This window comes from Hippoglossus stenolepis, chromosome 1, assembly GCF_022539355.2.
Source record: "Hippoglossus stenolepis isolate QCI-W04-F060 chromosome 1, HSTE1.2, whole genome shotgun sequence".
NCBI lineage: Eukaryota > Metazoa > Chordata > Actinopteri > Pleuronectiformes > Pleuronectidae > Hippoglossus > Hippoglossus stenolepis.
Window position 1 is genome coordinate 4310735 of NC_061483.1, and position 18669 is coordinate 4329403.

General features: G+C 42.4%; 1 long non-coding RNA gene, 2 other non-coding genes and 1 pseudogene across 3 annotated transcripts; all 4 read right to left on the reverse strand.

Annotated features, from left to right (window-relative positions):
* Positions 1 to 848: 848 nt before the first annotated feature.
* Positions 849 to 2314, reverse strand: LOC118110132 (annotated as a pseudogene).
* An 11401-nt stretch (positions 2315 to 13715) lies between these two features.
* On the reverse strand, positions 13716 to 17805 carry LOC118114142. Its single transcript, XR_004697427.2, has 5 exons — positions 17697 to 17805; positions 17259 to 17347; positions 16606 to 16663; positions 15881 to 16002; positions 13716 to 13942 (listed from the first exon to the last, which is right to left on the reverse strand). It is a non-coding gene; the product is annotated as an uncharacterized LOC118114142 (long non-coding RNA).
* On the reverse strand, positions 16100 to 16212 carry LOC118114592. Its single transcript, XR_004697476.1, has one exon. It is a non-coding gene; the product is annotated as a small nucleolar RNA SNORD67 (small nucleolar RNA).
* Positions 17082 to 17198, reverse strand: LOC118114558. The gene has a single exon (XR_004697467.1). It is a non-coding gene; the product is annotated as a small nucleolar RNA SNORD67 (small nucleolar RNA).
* Positions 17806 to 18669: the final 864 nt, after the last annotated feature.

Genomic DNA, 18669 nt, shown 5'->3' on the forward strand with positions numbered 1-18669 from the left:
CTCCTGCAGAGGTCAGTAAAAGAGGGGGAACTGGGCTTTTATTGTCCTGGTGACCTCATGGGTCGGGGGGGCACACAGTGACCAATAGGGGTTGAAAGTTGTGTCCAGGGGCAGGTTCACACCGAGGTGTGAAGTTGAAGCACCCTGGGAGACTGAGTTCTGGAAGCTCATCTTTGTCTCCAGAACAAAGAAGACATGTGGTTGCAGGCTTTGGCTTCACATGTAGGCCCAACTATTGTTCATAACTATTAGGTCCCAATATTTAAATAAGCAATAATTCATGAATAAACGTATACATAACTCAATTTAAAAACCTGAAACTATCTGAGGTTTAAATCCTACTTAATGACAGATAATGTTATATTTACTTTTCAACTTAAAAAAGGTCAGAACTCAGTTTCTGTTTCATAGTTTTTATTATTTTTATCACAATATTAAAGTCACATCACTAGGCTGCTGTTGAATAAACACTTTTACAGACAGAAGCATTTTGGCTTCATCACATCAAACAGACAAATGTTCATATATGTTGGATTATTTCATATGTGAACAGACTTTATGTGATTGAACATGAATCATGTCTCATGTGTGAGTTTTAATAAAGTTTGTTGAATGTGAACAATGATCAGCTGTTATTGATAAATGTGTTTTTATGTGGATCTTCATCAGTTTGCTCGACTTCATGGATCCACACAAAATCTAAATGATAGAAAACATTTTCCATTGAAAGTAAAAAACAAACCAAAGATAAAGATCAGAAAATAATGAAATCTTTTTACACACGTGGAAAAGTCGACAGGAGAAATAAAAATGAGTGAGAAGTAAAAGGAGAAATAAACAAAGCTTTAGAATAACGAGTTTAACATTTAAATTCAGCAGATTTCTCTTGAAGAAATAAACATGATGAATAAAATCTTTATCTCTAACTGCTCTGATCCAGCGTCACAGAGACATTCACAGGTAACAGCTTCAAGGGATGATGATGATCTATAGTGTTAAAGTATGGAAACATCTTCTGAGTGAAAGTGTGTGTGAAGGTGTGAATGTGTTTGTTAGTATCAGGATCAGAGAACGACAGTTCTCCTCTGTTCCAGTCCAGTTTCACTCTGATCCTCTGGATCTTCTGCACAGAGAGAACAGATGATCCTGATGGTGACAATGCTTAGTATTTACCTTCATAGAACCATATTCTCCAGTATCCAGACAGTTTGTCTCCCTTCCTCTGGACAGGCTCTGCTCTTACACCCAGTGTCCAGCGTGTACTGTCTCCAACCAGGACGTCCCAGCTGTGAGTCCCTGAGTTAAAACCCTCAGATCCCAGGACTGAGGCGTAATGATCAAACCTCTCTGGATTGTCAGGAAGCTTCTGTCTCTCTCCTCGTCTCAAACTGGTCAGATCTTCAGACAGGACGAGTACTGGATTAGCAGAGTTTGGGTCCAGAACCACAGGACTGTAGGAGACCACGTCCTTCATCTTGTTCCAGATGTTGAAGCTCAGGTTGCCCAGATGTTTGGCCTTGTCTATCAGAGCTCCTGAGGCCAGCTGTGGATCATCCAGCAGGGGGCGCTGCTGGACTCGTTCCACTGCAGCCTTGTAGTTGAGCAGGAACGAGACGTCTTCAGCTCTCAGCTCGTCCTCTGTGGTTCTGATTGTGTCTGAAAGAGCCGTTATGTCTCTGCTCAGAGACTCAATCTTCTCCTTCATCATCCGACTCTTCTGCTCCTCTTCCTCCCTCAGTGCAGCCATCCTGGCCTCCTCTTCCTCCTCCAGAAACTGATGAAGCTTTTTAAACTGCTCCTTGATCTGCGTCTCTGTGAGTCCGGCCTGGACCTTAATGTGTTCTGCTGTTTGTTCAAACTCTACTTTAACACGTTCAAAACACTGTAACTTCTTCTTCAAGGGCTCCAGAGTTTCCTGAAGCTGCTTCTTGTGTTGTTGTGCAGCTTCATCGATGGGTCTGAATCTGTGGTCGCTGTGTTTTTCTGAATCTCTGCAGATGACACACACTGGCTGCTGATGGTCCAGACAGAAGAGTCTGAGTTTCTCTGAGTGCAGACTGCAGAGAGCATGTGAAGAGCTCTGATCTCTCTCCTGTAAGAAGGTCTCACACAGGTTCTTTAACACCAGGTTACAAGGTGGTTCTGACCTTGAAGATCTTCTCTTACAAAGTGGACACTCTTTTACTTCTTTGTCTTTCCACCAGCTCTTCACACAGTCTTTACAGAAGCTGTGGCTACATGACAGAAGGACAGGATCTCTGAAGACATCATGGCAGACGGGACAGCAGAGATCCTCTTCTAATCTGGAAGCCATTGAGTCTCCAGGTGAAGCTGAAAACAGACAGTCAGTCAGTCACAGCTCCACGAACTTCACTGAGGTTCACTTCCTCTCTGAGTCGAGGTGTTTGTTAAACTCACGGTCAGTGTGTGGAGCGTCGGCAGGTTGTAGTTTGACTCTTCTCTCCTGTAGCTGGACTCACTCAGGACGTTTGGTCCGGTTTGGTTCAGTTTGGTTTGGAAGGTGAATGTGATCGTCTGGTTTTCAGCCTGCGTCTCTTCAGGGAGGAACAGATGTCTCCTGGTTTCTCTGGTGTGTCAGGACACGATTGTAAAAGTAATTCAAGCCTTGGATTTGATAACTGGTCAAAAGTCCTTTGGCAGCAACAAGCTCACAGACAAGAGACTTGGTTGTAAAATAGCTGCTTGAATATGTTTGTGATCTGCTCAGTGTTCAATGTTCAGAGGAAGTTCTGCAAAGTGAAAGTTAAATATGAACAGGAAGTGCAGGGGGAGTCTGTGACGTAACTGCAGAGCTGAAGTCTCATTAAAGAGACAGAAGCAAAGTGCAAACAAATGGACACAATGTCAGAAAATGAAAAGAGGGTTTTATAAATTCAAATCAGCTCAAGTTTGATTATTAATTTGTGTGTGAGTGCAGTAAAAAGTATGACATCATCAAGTGATTGTACATTTTGTCGTGATTATTATACCTTAAGTGTGACAGCATTATATGGTGTGACTTTGGGCATTCAATAAATGTGGCTATCAGAAACATATTTAATATTAATATTAAATAATAACTTTAGTTTACATTAAAGCTACCTCGGGGCACCAGCCTTCAAAATAAGAGAAAAGAGCCAATTTATTGATTGAGTCTCATGAATGTATCAACTACAAATTTGGAACTTTGATGAATAATTAAATTATTAACTTTAACCAAAATGACCACGTCAGTAGTTAGCAAAGATGAAGGATATGGAGTTCAGAGGTTGGAAAACTTCACACCTATACAACATTAATGAAGACAACATTTGTGTTTCAGAAAAACATTTATTATGAAAATAATAAAAGTATAAACACACAAACTAACTAAGTGTACTTAGATTTCTCTTGTTGAGGGTTAAGAACAGAGGTTGTCGCACCTTGTTAAGATCTATGAGCGGAGGAATTTGCTCGGGACACAGGGACAAAACGCTTTAGCTTCTCAGGCACATTATCGCAAAATCCTACACTGTCGCCAAGTTTGTTTAAAGTGTGGAAGAATGAGGACAGTTAGAAACTAACACATTTCTTTCCACACGTAAAGGCGGCATTAATAAGCCTTTAGATCCAACATCCTCATCGCATAGAATCTCTCAGGAAAAATGCTTTTCATCCATCCACAGACTGGGGATCAGCACTGAAAGGTATTCTGGACGCTCGCAGTGGATTAGCACTTTACTAAGACATGTTTTGTTGTTTTTCCTTTTTCAACCATCTGTGTCTTAACATCTCTCAAACATCACAGCTGGGATGAGCATCACAGTCTCTATAATCCACGCACATGCTACAGGTATGAATAAGCCACAGTATAGAAACTTGACTGGCAGCAGCCATTTAGAAAAGTAATCTTCTAACACCCCTACATGTGCTGCGTCTCCCTTAAAACCTTCCTACATGATCCGTGAAAAATCTGTTCCCTCTCTAAATGCATTTACATTTCACTGCAATCTATACAGACACATTCTGCATGTTGCTGTAATGTCTCTTTCTCCCCCTTTGTCTCTTGTCTCTTTCCTCTCTCCGTCTCCCTGTGGCCTGGTCTCACTGTGCAGCTGAGGCCGATAACAAGCTGCGGTCACACTGTACGAGCTGCTCTCCGTCTGGATTCAGACGCCGCGGTGGATGGATGAGGACGACGGGGGAGGAGAGGAGGCTGCGCGAAGAGGGGCAGAGGGAAATTTGGGTCACGCTTGAAGCCATAATGACGGCTATAATGCACCGGCACAATCTCTGCTGCAGCGCCGAATAAATCATAAATGCAACACCCTTCACAGATAATAACTGATGCCTCCTCTCGACACCTCGAGCCAGCGCACGACACGAGGCTGCAGCCAACAAGTTAGACAAATGAATACGACATCTGACATTGAACACCCTCGACCGCACACGCGCACATGCTTCACCTCTCCAACCACACGCCAGTGACATTTCACAACCACCTCCCGGGCGCCCAAACAAAGATTGATCAGAGCAAAAAGGTTTCAGGGAGGAGATTATGGGGCCGGGTTCTCTCCGTTTCCATTACCGGCCTCCTAATCCGTTTGTAAGGGTAAGTTCTTAATGTGCACGTGCAGTGGGCGCTGGGCGTGTGGCGTGTGCGACGGAGAGGTCATCCATCAGGGACGGACCTCTGCGGGCGCAGCAGGGGAGGTTGATGCCCGGATCCGACTAAATCTCGGTGTGAGATTTAGTCGGTTTCTTCATCGGTGGACGTCTGATCCCCAAAAAGCTGTGATCAATTCTGCCGTTTGCAGCATTTGGACGAGATTGTTTCACCTTCATCTGCTGTAGGAATAAATATTACAGATTTCACCTTTGAATTAATTGTCCATTTGTCAGCCATTACGTTTCCAAGCTTTCTAAACAGTCAGAGTTGGCCGGGGCTCGGTGTATTTGCTGGGTGAGCTCCAGTTTCCAGACACACTGGCTCAGTGTACTTGCTGTGAACTGCTTAGAATTCACAGGCCTCTCTTCACTACCCGCTGGCTCCGGTTTCTCTGGATGTGTCCAAATCTCCCGGGTCCCCTCAACCACCGACTGTTGGATGGAAACGCTTCTTTCCAAGGTCCAGACCAGTGGCTCTGAAACTCGTGCACTGACTGACACAAACTAGATGGACCCTCATTTGATAAGAGTTAGAGTTTATTACTTTCAGATAAAATTATGGATGAAATAAATCATTCCCCTTCTTGCTCCATACACAGGGGGGTGTATGCAACGTCTGAATGCTACGATGTCCCAAGCCCTTATCTTTAAATTCTCAAGTTTCCCCATTTCATTCCAACAACCCCCTCTTCTTACTCCTACAAGAAACTTTGAGTTGGAGAAACACTGACAAACACGCAAGAGCTTCCATACGAATTTTCTTGAGAGCTTTTGGAAGCTGCGTGTCTCCTACATGTGCCGTCGGTCGCATCTTTAATCTCGACAGGTTTCTGCTCCATTTCTGTTGGATTGTTAAAAAAGGGGGGGTTCAACTCCGTGTTCTTGGATAAGTGACAACGACTGTGAGAATTAAACAGTCATTAACTGCCTCCGTCCACTCACAGGGTTTTATTGGCAGAGTTTGTCCGTTTGGGCCCATTAATAGAAAAACATGTCGCTTCACACCTCCCGACTCCTCCTTCACCTTCCTGCCTCCGCCGCTGCACACGACGCAGACAAGTCCTGATGTATTCATGAGCTCTACATGAATATGAAAATCTGAGGAGGGGGAAAAACATTCTCTGACAGATCCCGCTGCAAAAAATATATATATATATATATATATATAAAAATGCAGCCAGAATGACATGATTTCAGAGCAGAGAGGTGTTGCAACATTTCTGAAAGGCTCCTCTGTGATATCAGAATGTGCACTCATTGCTTTGATTTGCCCGAAAGACATAAGCTTTATGAAAATAAATGGCGTGTCTTTGAAGCAGAATCGCGGCAGAATGAAATTCTCTTTTAGTTGCATTTTCCCGAGGTGGAATAAACAAAACCGACGCTATTCATTTGTGTGTGCTCCCTTGTGGTTTGCCGAACACCCACACCGGCACCGAGTCAGATAATGAAAGTGCGGCACGCTGCTTTTATTAGGCGAGAGCGACTCCAGCCAAAGGCATCGGCTGCTCCTAATTATTATGAACTTCTTCCAGTTTGAACCGTTTTCCCACTTAACCTTACGATGAGTCATAATCAGAGAAACAGAGACGTCACCGCTTGTGTGAGCGTCAACAGGGAAATCTGCTTTAAAGACAAGAAACCTCGGAATTCAGTGACAAACTAGAGGAGCACGAGAGTCTGATTGGCCACGTCATCACCACATTGCATTAATGTACGTGTTTTGAAACAGAAATTCACACATGCTCACATTAAACAGTCAAAATATCCATTGTATGAAAGCGTTGAACAGAACAGATCAAAGGATTAGAACATTGCGGGAGTTTATTTATCTGAAATGTCTTGAAAATCAAAAGGTGAATATCAACACCTGAGAGACGGATATCGAGCAAACGGTTCAACGGTTCCTACTTTGTTCACGTACAGTAACCGAAAATGAATCAAACCCGAAAGACACACATTTTTATTCACCAAATCCAGATCATTTTGCATATCCGCACCAAAGTATTAGCATCATCAAATGCCTGATTTCATCAAATTTGCATCTTTAAACTCCAGGTGTTTCCTGACAAATTGCATTCACATTAATATGAAGCGACCTTTGACCAGTGAAATCGAATCAGTGAGTCCAAGTGAACATTTGTGCAGAATTTGAAAGGATTCTCGAGGTTTTCTAAAGATCACACGAGGTAAACAAAGTGAGTGGATTGTGACGTCACCGTGATCCGGACCTCGGACCAGCAGAATTTCATGAATGTTTGTACCAATTAACAAGAAATTCAAACTTCAATCTGTTCAGTACATTGTGTGTAATCCTGCAAACATACAGACAAACAGCAATGAAAACTCGTGGTGGAAGTTAAAAATAAGTTCAGTAAATGATCCATTCGTATGAGTCACTTTGTACAAAGCAGGTTTTAAATTCCTCCGTGTATTATTTATGTACCTGCGACAGTCATGGCTCCTGAGTAAACACACAAAAACACTCAGGAAGGTTTGTGCCGCACAAGTGAAACGTCGAGGAACAGTTTGATTCATTGGCATTAAAATCTATCCCTGTCTGTTATTTTTTAACATTCACACGCACATAGAGAAACACTGGTGGATAAACACTCTTGCAGGAGCCTCGCAGGTATTTGCACAAGTCGCAGACGCATCAGATCAGACACAGAGTGAAAGTGGGAGCGAGACGTGAGGAGACGCTTCCGGTGACGGTGAGATGTTTGAAACTGATCCAAATCCACAGTGTGACACAAACATGCAGCGGCTTCAAAAAAATAACACAAGAGCCGGCTGCAAATTGAATCGTGAACATGTTTTTTTCTCAAACGGCCTGCAGAGAGAAGGGAGATTTTTCAGGCGTCTCGGGAAAGTGACAAACACTTTCTGCAAAGACAATGTTAAGTGACTGACACTTGAAGATATCGGATGTGTCATCGGTGCAAAAGACGCTGAAACTCCGGCTTTGAATAAAAACTAAAAACGTTCAGACGTCACTGACGACACCGAGGACAGAACAACAACAACAGACAAACAAACAACTCATTTGCAGCAGCTCTGATTCACGTCGTTCACTTGCTTCTTCTACATAGAAACACCAGTTTTTAAAAGAGCACGACCGTCTCATCGCTTTTCACAGACTCTTCTGTTTATTTTTGTCGATATGAAAACTTACTTTACAGAATAAACAATTCAGAAAACCATTTATATTCAATATAATGTTTATTTATCTTGAATCAACACATTTGATTGTATTTAGTTATAATAGAGTTAATGGTTAAAGATGAAACCCTGGTTAATCATTTGTTATATGTTTATCCGCCAATAAATCACTTCAGGAAAATCTTTACTCCCTAATTTCTTTATCAGTATCTGTCAGGATCTACTTTATTGATCATTAGCAAATTTCAATCTGACAAAGAACAGTATCCATAACAAACCACAATAATTCTATCAAATATGTGGTTGTTAAAGGCACTTTTTTGGGAAATTGTGTGTAATTTCCTAGAACGTCAACGTAAAGAAGCAGTTTGACCTGAATTCAATGTGCTCAGAGGAAACCAACTCAAACTTCTCCCCCGAAGAAAAACTGAAATATTTCACAGATAAATCGAGAAGAGTTTTCAAAACCTATTGGACCAACCGGGGACTAATTATTTTTTCTACATCTCTTTCTATTAATTGACTCCAAGCTGCTTCCTGTGACCACTGACCAACGTGTTAATTATTAATTCATGTACACATCTCACCGAGGGGCGTCCATTTCCTCCCCGATCGCTCATTTTTCAGCCGCTGAATAACTCAACATGACCCGGTTCACAGAGAAGCTATTTTAGCTGTTGATATGAAACCGGCTCTTTTGATCGGCATCTGCACAGCGACGTGCACACGTGTGATGTGAGCACGGTGTCGGGTGCAGCTCCCTCCGGACACTCGCAGGACTCACAGGCCTCCTCGGGCTGCACAAACATGTTTATCTGCCCCCCCCCCCCATCTCTGATATTCTCTCTCAGGTGCCGCCTGTACCTGCGTCCAGATACTGAGGAAACATCTGTGGGCAGCTGGATGCTCCTCGCTCCTCATCCCCCCCCATGAGATCAGTTAAAAGCAAAACAAGCGCTGCCTCCGGTCAGAGTCTCGTCGCTGTGCTGTCTATGATCGCTCTCTGCACTCCTGTCAATCACAGCCCTGAGTCACAGTTTTCTGCGGGGACAGAGACGCAGAAGAGACCAGAGACAGCGGAGGAAGAAAAAAAACTATTTTCAATCCCTCGTGGGAAAGTGTGAAAGCAGCGACGGGTGTTTTTCTGCTCGTTAAAGGACATTAAATGGACCAATTCAGCGAGATGAGCCACTCGGCCAGCAGCGAGATGTAGATGACACAAAGCCAAATAAGAGAGAACATCTCGAGTGTGAAAACCTTCTTATAAATTATATTTTTAAAAGCTTTGCAATGAATTCAGCTCAGTGGAAAAACGTCTTTATGCAAAAGGTGAGTGAAGTTTTTTGCTTCAACTTCAAATTCAGGCTTCACGTCTTTGAATGTCACCTGCTAGAAAACAGTGTATTCATTAATAAACAAGGACAAATAGAAGGACACAACTTCTGATGAGGCCCGGCTGCCCCCTCGAGCAAACCTCGTTCAAATTTACTAGACCCGCACTTTGATTTTCTGCACCTTATTACACACACTCATAAATATCAGTCCCTTGAACATAACCATTTATTTCCCATCAAGATCCATGAATTATTGACTGGGAAAATGTTGAAAAATGCCCAATCTCACAAGATTAAAGTGAAAAGAAAAATATGTTTTGCATCCTTCCACCAAGTTTTCGTGGAAATCTGCCCGACAGTTTTACGCAATCTTGCCTGTAAACAAACTTACAAACAAACAGACACAGGTTATAGTTTGTAGATATCATCCTGGTATTTGTACTTTACTATTGAACAATGTTTCACACTTTACTGAGGTACACATCTCACATCTCAAGATAGACTGAGAGCAAAGAGCAGGAGGGGGAGAGGACGGCTGTCGTCCGTCAGTCTGAAGGATCACACCTCAGTGAACAGACCGTACATCACAGCTCAGGTTTCACCGAAAACATCTTGGAACAAAACACTTCACCGCAGCAAACATAACCACCTCCTCCTGCCAACACACACACACACACACACACACACACACACACACACACACACACACACACACACACACACACACAGGTTGCCGAAGCAGTGGTGTCAGGGTTCAGTCGGGTTCAGTCCCAGACGAAGGGAGCTGTTCGGCATCCGACTGATGTTGTCTGGTTTGTTTGAGGAAGTAAACAACAAGTTTTCTGGTGTTAAACACGACGACCATCGTGCTCCGAGGTCTGTGAAGTTAAAGACGTTGGTCCGACATCAACAACCTCCCGGCTCCCAAGTAACAACATGAATAATTGATTTGTCGCTTCGGTTCCACAGCAAATCAAGTCGTTGAGCGTCCTTCACTTCAGACTTGCACCCGGATACAAACTAATCTGTGCAGGACGTGGTTAAGTTACACAGTGAAAACCATTAATCAGCGTTTAGCACAGTTACAGAGATCAGAAAAGCACATTGAATGATAAAATGATGGGCTTCACTGCAGGTGGTGTCATTTACGACACCAGAGAAACACCTTTGATCCCAAACTCTGAGGAGAGAATAACAACAGGTAAGCTCTCACTCGGATCAGAGCTTTGATGTCAAAGGAGATGTTGCCGCTGTCTCCAGGTGAAACGGCCACAGAGGTGTTAAGATATCCAAACTGTAGAATAAGAGTCTTTGATGCATTGAGTGAAAAAGTTGTTTATCTGTACTGGCTGGAAGCGGAAGGAATAAAAGGATCTGGAACATAGAGAACAACGGGACTAAAACCAGAGTTACTAGCAGATCATTATTCACGGTGGTCATTTCTTTTTATTGTAGTTTCTTAGCAGGATTATGCACAAAATACAGAAAAGATCAAATGTTGTGCAGGGATGGATCAGGACCGAAGGAAGAATCCATTAAATTGTGGGATCTGGTAAAAACGGGCAAATCCAAATATGTCCTTCACCTGCAGAACGACATTCTTGACCAATCATCACACCGACTGTACAATGGATGACACACAACCTTAACAGACGAGTGTGTGGCTCTGTCAACTCCCACCATAAATCAAATGATCCAAATCACCTGGACGTGATGAAGGTTCTTTCAAAACGTCAGGAACGTGAACTTTTTTCTACTTTGAACTGAAGAGTGTGTAGAATATTTACATCTTTATGTATCTGATGGCTTCACGTTGTATTTTACACAGTTATAGTTAAGTCTTAAGTCTTGTAGCACAACTTCACTGTACAAATACACATTCAGAAGAAAACTGTGTCATAAATAGTTAAATACGTATTCGTGTGCGTTCCCGTGTGAAACTCTGCACTTCAGATGTTTGTTTACATCCAGAATGAATCCCACAATATCCTGAGGACCAAAGGTTATTCAAGCAGAGAGTTGAGGTTTCTTCCTTCGCCAGTAGACTTCAGTGAGGGAACATCTTAACTATGCTAATGTGTGTGAGCAGAGGATGAATATTCAAACTGCGGATTTGAAGAACTGGAACTTTGGAATCAAAAGAGTTCAGTGTTGAATCTGCCTCCGAGGCCGGGCCCTGTGTTTGTGTGGAGCCCTCGGGCGCCTGCGTTTGTGTAACAGGACAAATCCAGTGATATGTGTGTTGCCCTGTTACACACGTGACTGAACCTGCAGCGTGGCCACATGCATGAGAAAGACTGATGTTCAACTGCCACCTGCTGGATACCAACATGCTGTACAGGCAGAGCTGTTCTTTGGACTGGTTTGAGAGCCGCTCACCACTGGAGGCACTGGCTCATCCAGAATAAGTAATAAATAAAGTATCAGTAAGTTTGTGGGTAAACTACACATTTCAGAATCTGTCATATAATGGAAAAGAGTATTTGACAGATTGTTGAATATATCATTAAAAAGTGAGTCAAATCTTGGAAACCTTTTGAATTCATCACAAACGAAATTATCTTGAATCTTGATTTTATTGAGTGGAGTGACAAAAAGTCATTAAACTGAATCTTTACAATCAAGTCGGATTAACACACAATCCGCTTAACGATGTCATAACTGCGGCAATTACAGTTAAATGTTTCTAAATAAGTCGGTTGCCTTTATAATTACTTATGTAAAAACACAATTAACTGGTCTTGTCTCTTTCCCTCTGATCTGATTGACAAACCCACTGAGACAATGCAGATACACTACCGTTCAAAAGTTTGGGGTCACCCAGACAATTTCGTGTTTTCCATGAAAACTCACACTTTTATTTATCAAACGAGTTGCAAAATGAATAGAAAATATAGTCACGACATTGACAAGGTTAGAAATAATGATTTTTATTTGAAGTATTAATTTTGTTCTTCAAACTGTGCTTTCGTCAAAGAATGCTCCATTCGCAGCAATCACAGCATTGCAGACCTTTGGCATTCTAGCTGTTATTTCGTTGAGGTAATCTGTAGAGATTTCACCCCACGCCTCCTGAAGCACCTCCCACAAGTTGGATTGGCTTGATGGGCACTTCTTGCGTACCATACGGTCAAGCTGCTCCCACAACAGCTGAATGGGGTTGAGATCTGGTGACTGCGCTGGCCACTCCATTACAGACAGCAGACCAGCTGCCTGCTTCTTCCCTAAATAGTTCTTGCATAATTTGGAGGTGTGCTTTGGGTCATTGTCCTGTTGTAGGAGGAAATTGGCTCCAATCAAGCGCTGTCCACAGGGTATGGCATGGCGTTGCAAAACGGAGTGATAGCCTTCCTTATTTAAAATCCCTTTTACCTTGTACAAATCTCCCACTTTACCAGCACCAAAGCAGCCCCAGACCATCACAGTACCTCCACCATGCTTGACAGATGGCATCAGGCACTCTTCCAGCATCTTTTCACCTGTTCTGCGTCCCACAAATGTTCTTCTGTGTGATCCAAACACCTCAAACTTTGATTCGTCTGTCCATAACACTTTTTTCCAATCTTCCTCTGTCCAATGTCTGTGTTCTTTTGCCCATATCAATCTTTTCTTTTTATTGAACAGTCTCAGATATGGCTTTTTCTTTGCCACTCTGCCTCGAAGGCCAGCATCGCGGAGTCGCCTCTTCACTGTAGACGCTGACACTGGCGTTTTGCGGGTACCATTTAAAGAAGCTGCCAGTTGAGGTCCTGTGAGGCATCTATTTCTCAAACTAGAGACTCTAATATACTTGTCTTCTTGCTGAGTTGTGCACCGGGGCCTCCCACTTCTCTCTCTACTCTGGTTAGAGCCCGTTTGTGCTGTTCTCTGAAGGGAGTAGTACACACCGTTGTAGGACATTTTCAGTTTCTTCGCAATTTCTCGCATGGAATAGCCTTCATTTCTAAGAACAAGAATAGACTGGCGAGTTTCACATGAAAGTTCTCCTTTTCTGGCCATTTTGAGAGTATAATCGAACCCACAAACGTGATGCTCCAGATACTCAACTAGCTCAAAGGAAGGCCAGTTTCATAGCTTCTCTCATCATCAGCTGTGCTAACATAATTGCACAAGGGTTTTCTAATCATCCATTAGTCTTCTAAGGCGATTAGCAAACACAATGTACCATTAGACCACTGGAGTGATAGTTGCTGGAAATGGGCCTCTATACACCTATGGAGATATTTCATTAAAAACCAGATGTTTCCACCTAGAATAGTCATTTACCACATTAACAATGTATAGAGTGTATTTCTGATTAATTTAATGTTATCTTCATTGACAAAAACAGTGCTTTTCTTTGAAAAATAAAGGAAATTTCTAAGTGACCCCAAACTTTTTGAACAGTAGTGTATATCTGATGAACTGGGACCATTGATTGTGCAAGAACACCAACAAATCCAACCCATTGCAAATATGCTTGTGTCAATAGATTCCTTAACAGCTGGACACTAGAGAAGCAGCTTTGTTTAAGTCTCTCACAGTAGATACCAGTGCATGAGAGAGTTTCTGTCTGAACCTTGAACGTTGTGGTTATGACAGTAAAACCAAAGTTTATTTGAAGACAAATATAGAGCTGGACTCCCCCTGGTGGGCCTCACCAGGAATGAGACGATAACACAGCTGTAGGGCTTCAAGATGTCTCCTGGAGAAACTCAGTGGTTGTGTATCTGTGCTCATGCTGAGGAGGACGAGCTGCTACGACACCGTTGATGTTGTTCACCATCGCTCTGACAAGCTCCTCTGGTCCAACACCCCGTCTGTGCACCGGAAAAAAGAGAAGACAAATTCTTCAGAGTGAGATACCGACATGAAACATTTCACAGTATTGAGAATTTGTTTTTTCAGTTATTTAAGCAGAGATATTTTCTCCGGGCCAAACGAGAAAAGCACAATAACCTTGATTCATTTGTAAACATTGGGAGCTCATTCTAAAAAGGTAATGAACTTTGTTTCCAATAGTTCTACCCGAACGAAAACAATTCTGAATGTCATAAAACGCCCTCAAATCACACACACACAGGTCCTTTAAGGTAAAAGTTTATGTGTGGCCGTGCCCTAAAACAGAATTGGATTTCTGGGTCAGTTCAGGTCAGAAAGCAGCAGCTCAGGGATCAAGGACATGACGGTTTGAAGGGCCACACTGAACTTGGTTGTGACCTGTGACTGTACCAGCGACTGCGGGGTTGTGAGGTTTCCTGGGTGTTCGGCTGCCTGCAGTGGAAATTTGTAATCAGGACCAAAAGGAAACTGCATTAAAAGAAACGCTATTGTGGGAAGTTTTTGGCCGCTGATCAAAGCTGGACTGAGTTAACTGGGTCGTTAGTGACCAAAAGAGCAATTGCCTGCTCGGGGAAGCAGTTAAATGATAAAAGGGAAACAATGAGAAACAAATGAATGTTCAGGACATAAAGCAAAGCCTGCACCGCCTCAATGGAAACACCTTCACATGGTTTATTACCAAAGACAAGTATCTGAGCATCTCTGCCATCAAACACACGTCGTCCTGAATAAAATCTGCGATTTGTTTTCCACATGGTTCGGCTGCATTACACAGCCAGTGACTGCAGCAATCTGTTACATGCACTGATGCATTCACTGTTGTCCAACGTCACAAGGATTTGGGACCATTTACAAATCACACTAGCTTTACCATTTTTCACCTTCACTTTTTCCATTTTAGGACTCAACTGCTCTGTGGGTCCGACGCAGAGACCTTAACTTCTTATTGGCTGCATGTACTCAGTCTGCAACTTTAGTAGAATGAGTGGTACTCCATCTTAAAACACTGAACCCAATTCTCTTGATGTCCCTGAGGGTTTGTAAGAAGGGGCTGGACCTGGAGAGGAAGAGCTCTCATCTTAATAAAGGTTTGTAGTCACTCTCTTGGCTGAAACAGTTAAAAGATAATAACGAGTTTTGTGCTGAGCTCTGTTTTTAGGCTGATCTGATCAAAAGGAATTAACATCCATCATTGCCCCTGAATTACAAAGCAAAAAGGAACAAGGAGGGCAGCTGGAAGGATTAGTCAAAACCAAACAGATCCATTGAAGCCTAATTACGAAATAAGAAAAGACAGATTGACTAATATTAGAGCCATGTACATTTCCAATTGTGGGTAGAAACCAGGCTTTTACAGTTTGGCAGGGATATTAAATTCTGAGAGAACAAATCACAAGTGAAACCCTCCAAAATCACCTGTTCACATCCGGCATTAAAAAAAAAGGAGTCTTGAACACTTCTCCTGTGACAACTTGTGATCGGATTTCACTTCCCCCACTTTATTTGAAAACACTCACGCACATTATTTCGATGCACCAAGCCCAAATCATGTTTTAGCCAGTGTGAGTATACAGATGAATCAGTTATGACAGCGCAAGTGAGATAGAGAGTGGAGTGAGGAGCCCAGGCTGAGTGAATCAATGTGCTGTGTGCAGCTGCACTATGGAGCAGGACTTTATGTATCTGTGGGAAAAATGAAATCAATACGTGGTGGTCAGAGCGAATAAAGTAGCAGTGGCCACAAACAAATCAAAGCATGGGCAGCAGAGACCTTCATATGTGGCCCAGGACGTGTTTGCCTTCATACAGATACAAGAACGTGGCCACTGACGGTTAAATGTAGAGAATAGGACAAACTGGAAAGAGAAAAGATTTACTCTTCATAATAAAAAGAACCTGTGTGAATTCTTCCTCACCAGCTTTCAGGTTGAGTCGGTGGACTTTATTCCATCCATCACGAAGATAAAACGTGTGCAGGGGCAGGATACATTCTGTTCACCATGTTCGGAGGCTCAGACACATCTGTGAACTGTCCTTTCTTCAGGATGGGGAAGAAAAGAGCAGAACACAAAAACCAGAATGGTGAGTAAAGAAATGACAGAAGAAAACCATTTAACAGTGGCACAGTCCGGGGGGGTGACTCAGATGGCCCCTGTGCACAGTGGGTGTCTCCACAGGTTGTCAGGACGGGTCGGCTGTGCCACTGCAATCAGCAACCCGACTAATGGTGCAACTCATCACTGTCACACCCCAGCGGCTCTAAAACACCAGAACACATAACAGGACTCTGATTCAGAAAGTCTGTAGGTTTCAGTTTGTGCTGCCCTGTTTGAAAAAAAATGATTTGTCAACGTCCAGGTTCCTTATAAAGTGTCATTATAAAAAAATAACACAGGTATGAATAAGTTAATTGAACCGATTAAATATATTAATGTGTTAAATGTGGTGACACATCGTTCGTCAAATCAAATGGATGAAAAACAAGCTTTAGGACTGAAGCCAACAACAAACTGGTTCATGTACACATCACATGCACACTTTTCTCCTTCATCTGGATAGAAATATGATTGTTCTTGTAAAAGGGAATAAAGTAATTATCCTTTACTTTAAAAAAAGACAGTGTAACATCTGAGACACAGACCTTGAAAAGGAGTCGTCCTCAGTGAACTGACAGGTTTCCTTCCACTTGAAGATGGAAACTTAAAAAGGAAAACAGGGAGAGAAACAACTAGGCAGCGTTATTACAGATTCTTAAAAAACAGCTCATGTTTTGTTTTGAACAACAGGAACAAAAGGCTGAGTGTAAATTAGCGATATTGTTTTCAGTATAAAAATCATACAGAGATTCATATTTTATATAATTGTGTTAAAATGAACGAGTCGAGAAATAACACCTGAACAGAAGATGAGTTCAGATATTGAACCACTTGTAAACAGTAATTTGATACGAGACAGTGGAAGACAATTTCAATCCACTTTAATATACTGGTTGATTTAATCAGCATCACGCAGAACCACAAGAGACGTCAGCTTCAGTCAACGTGCAAATAACAGCTCGTTTCAAACCTTCCACTCTAAACTTTGAAACTTGTAAGTTGTGTAACAAAGAGGAGTGGGTGTGGGTCAGATGGCCCCTGTGCACAGCGGGTGTCCTCAGGTTGGGTTCGGACCGGGGGGTCGATGCCACTGCAGCGGACACCCCCCGGCTGATTAGTGCCACTCATCACCCTCACGCCCACCGACCCCCTGTCACACACACACAGCACCACAACACAACACAAGCTTTGTGTTTACCTTGTGTCCACGTGTAGCTTTTAACCACCATGATGATCCGAGTCTCTCACCTCACTCACATGTGGGTGTTCAGTGACGGTTAGCATCACCTGCGACGTTAGCAAACAAAACAAGCACGTTAGCATCGTACATGTTGACAAACTGAGGCTTATATCGGTTAAAAGGGTTAAATTTAAACCGGTTAAAATGTGGTAAAAGGAAACCGACGCGTGGTAAAACTACCATCAAGTAATGTATGTTTATCAAATCTCCACAAACAAAACAATAGCAGGTTAAAGCTAACCAGGCTAATGATGACTCGCTGTTAGCCGGTTAGCTATGCTAGCATCTTACTTCCGCTACTGAGTAAAAACCGGATATTCGATTAAAAAACAAATTTATCACACTTAGTACAAACTAAGAAAAACAACACCAAAGTATTAGTTTTGGACTCGTCACCATTTTTAACGGAGTTTCTTTTGGTTTCTTGTCGCAGTTTCCTCTCGAGTCCTTCTCTTCCTGCTTGAACATGAGCCTCGATAGAAGCTTGTCTGTGATTGGCTCAAACCGCAGCATACTGGACGTTCATTGGACACTTGAATGTTTCTCCCACCAATCACAGGTTGTGTGGCTGCCACGTGAACAGAGTCGCTTCACAGGGGCAAAGTGATGATGGTTAAAAATACCACTACTACAACTACTACTACTAATACTAAAACTACAACTACTCCTCCTACTACTACTACAACTTCTACTAATACTACAACTACAACTACTCCTCCTACTACTACAACTACTAATACTAATACATTTTCCATTCATTTTCTCCACTGACATTAGAGAAAATTCTTATAAGACGAGTGTCAAGCCTGCAAACAGGCCAAGCAGCTATAAAATTAATTGAGACCATAACAAATTTGATTCAGAGCAAAAGAATATTAGGAAAAGGGCAACAGTTACAGTGAAGAAACTTCGCATCCCATAAACTACTGTCAATGAGAATATTAGCGTTGTAGAGACAATTTTTGTATTGTTTGTGGTTTGTTACAATTTGTCTCCATATTTTGTGACCATTTGATATTTTTCTCATAACTCTACCCCAGCCTTTCTATTTGTACCGTCTGGCCCCACACGGTTTAAGTTTGGGGTTTACTTCAATAAATATATAATTAGAGTTTGTGTTATTTGTGCATTTTTTCCCCCACGTCTCCTTTATTGTGGCCTGCATCCTATTGCTGTTATCTACAGTCGTTGAATGGAAACAAGCCTTTATATATAGTATCACTGGGTTCACATGAAAAACCACTTGTAACCACTCGCAACGTTTTGAAGATGTCGTCCCTGCCCAATATCATCAGCACTTTCGGGTTTCAGCTTTCATTCATAAAAATTTTACTTGGCCAGAAATTTCAACAGAATGAACAGTTTTAAG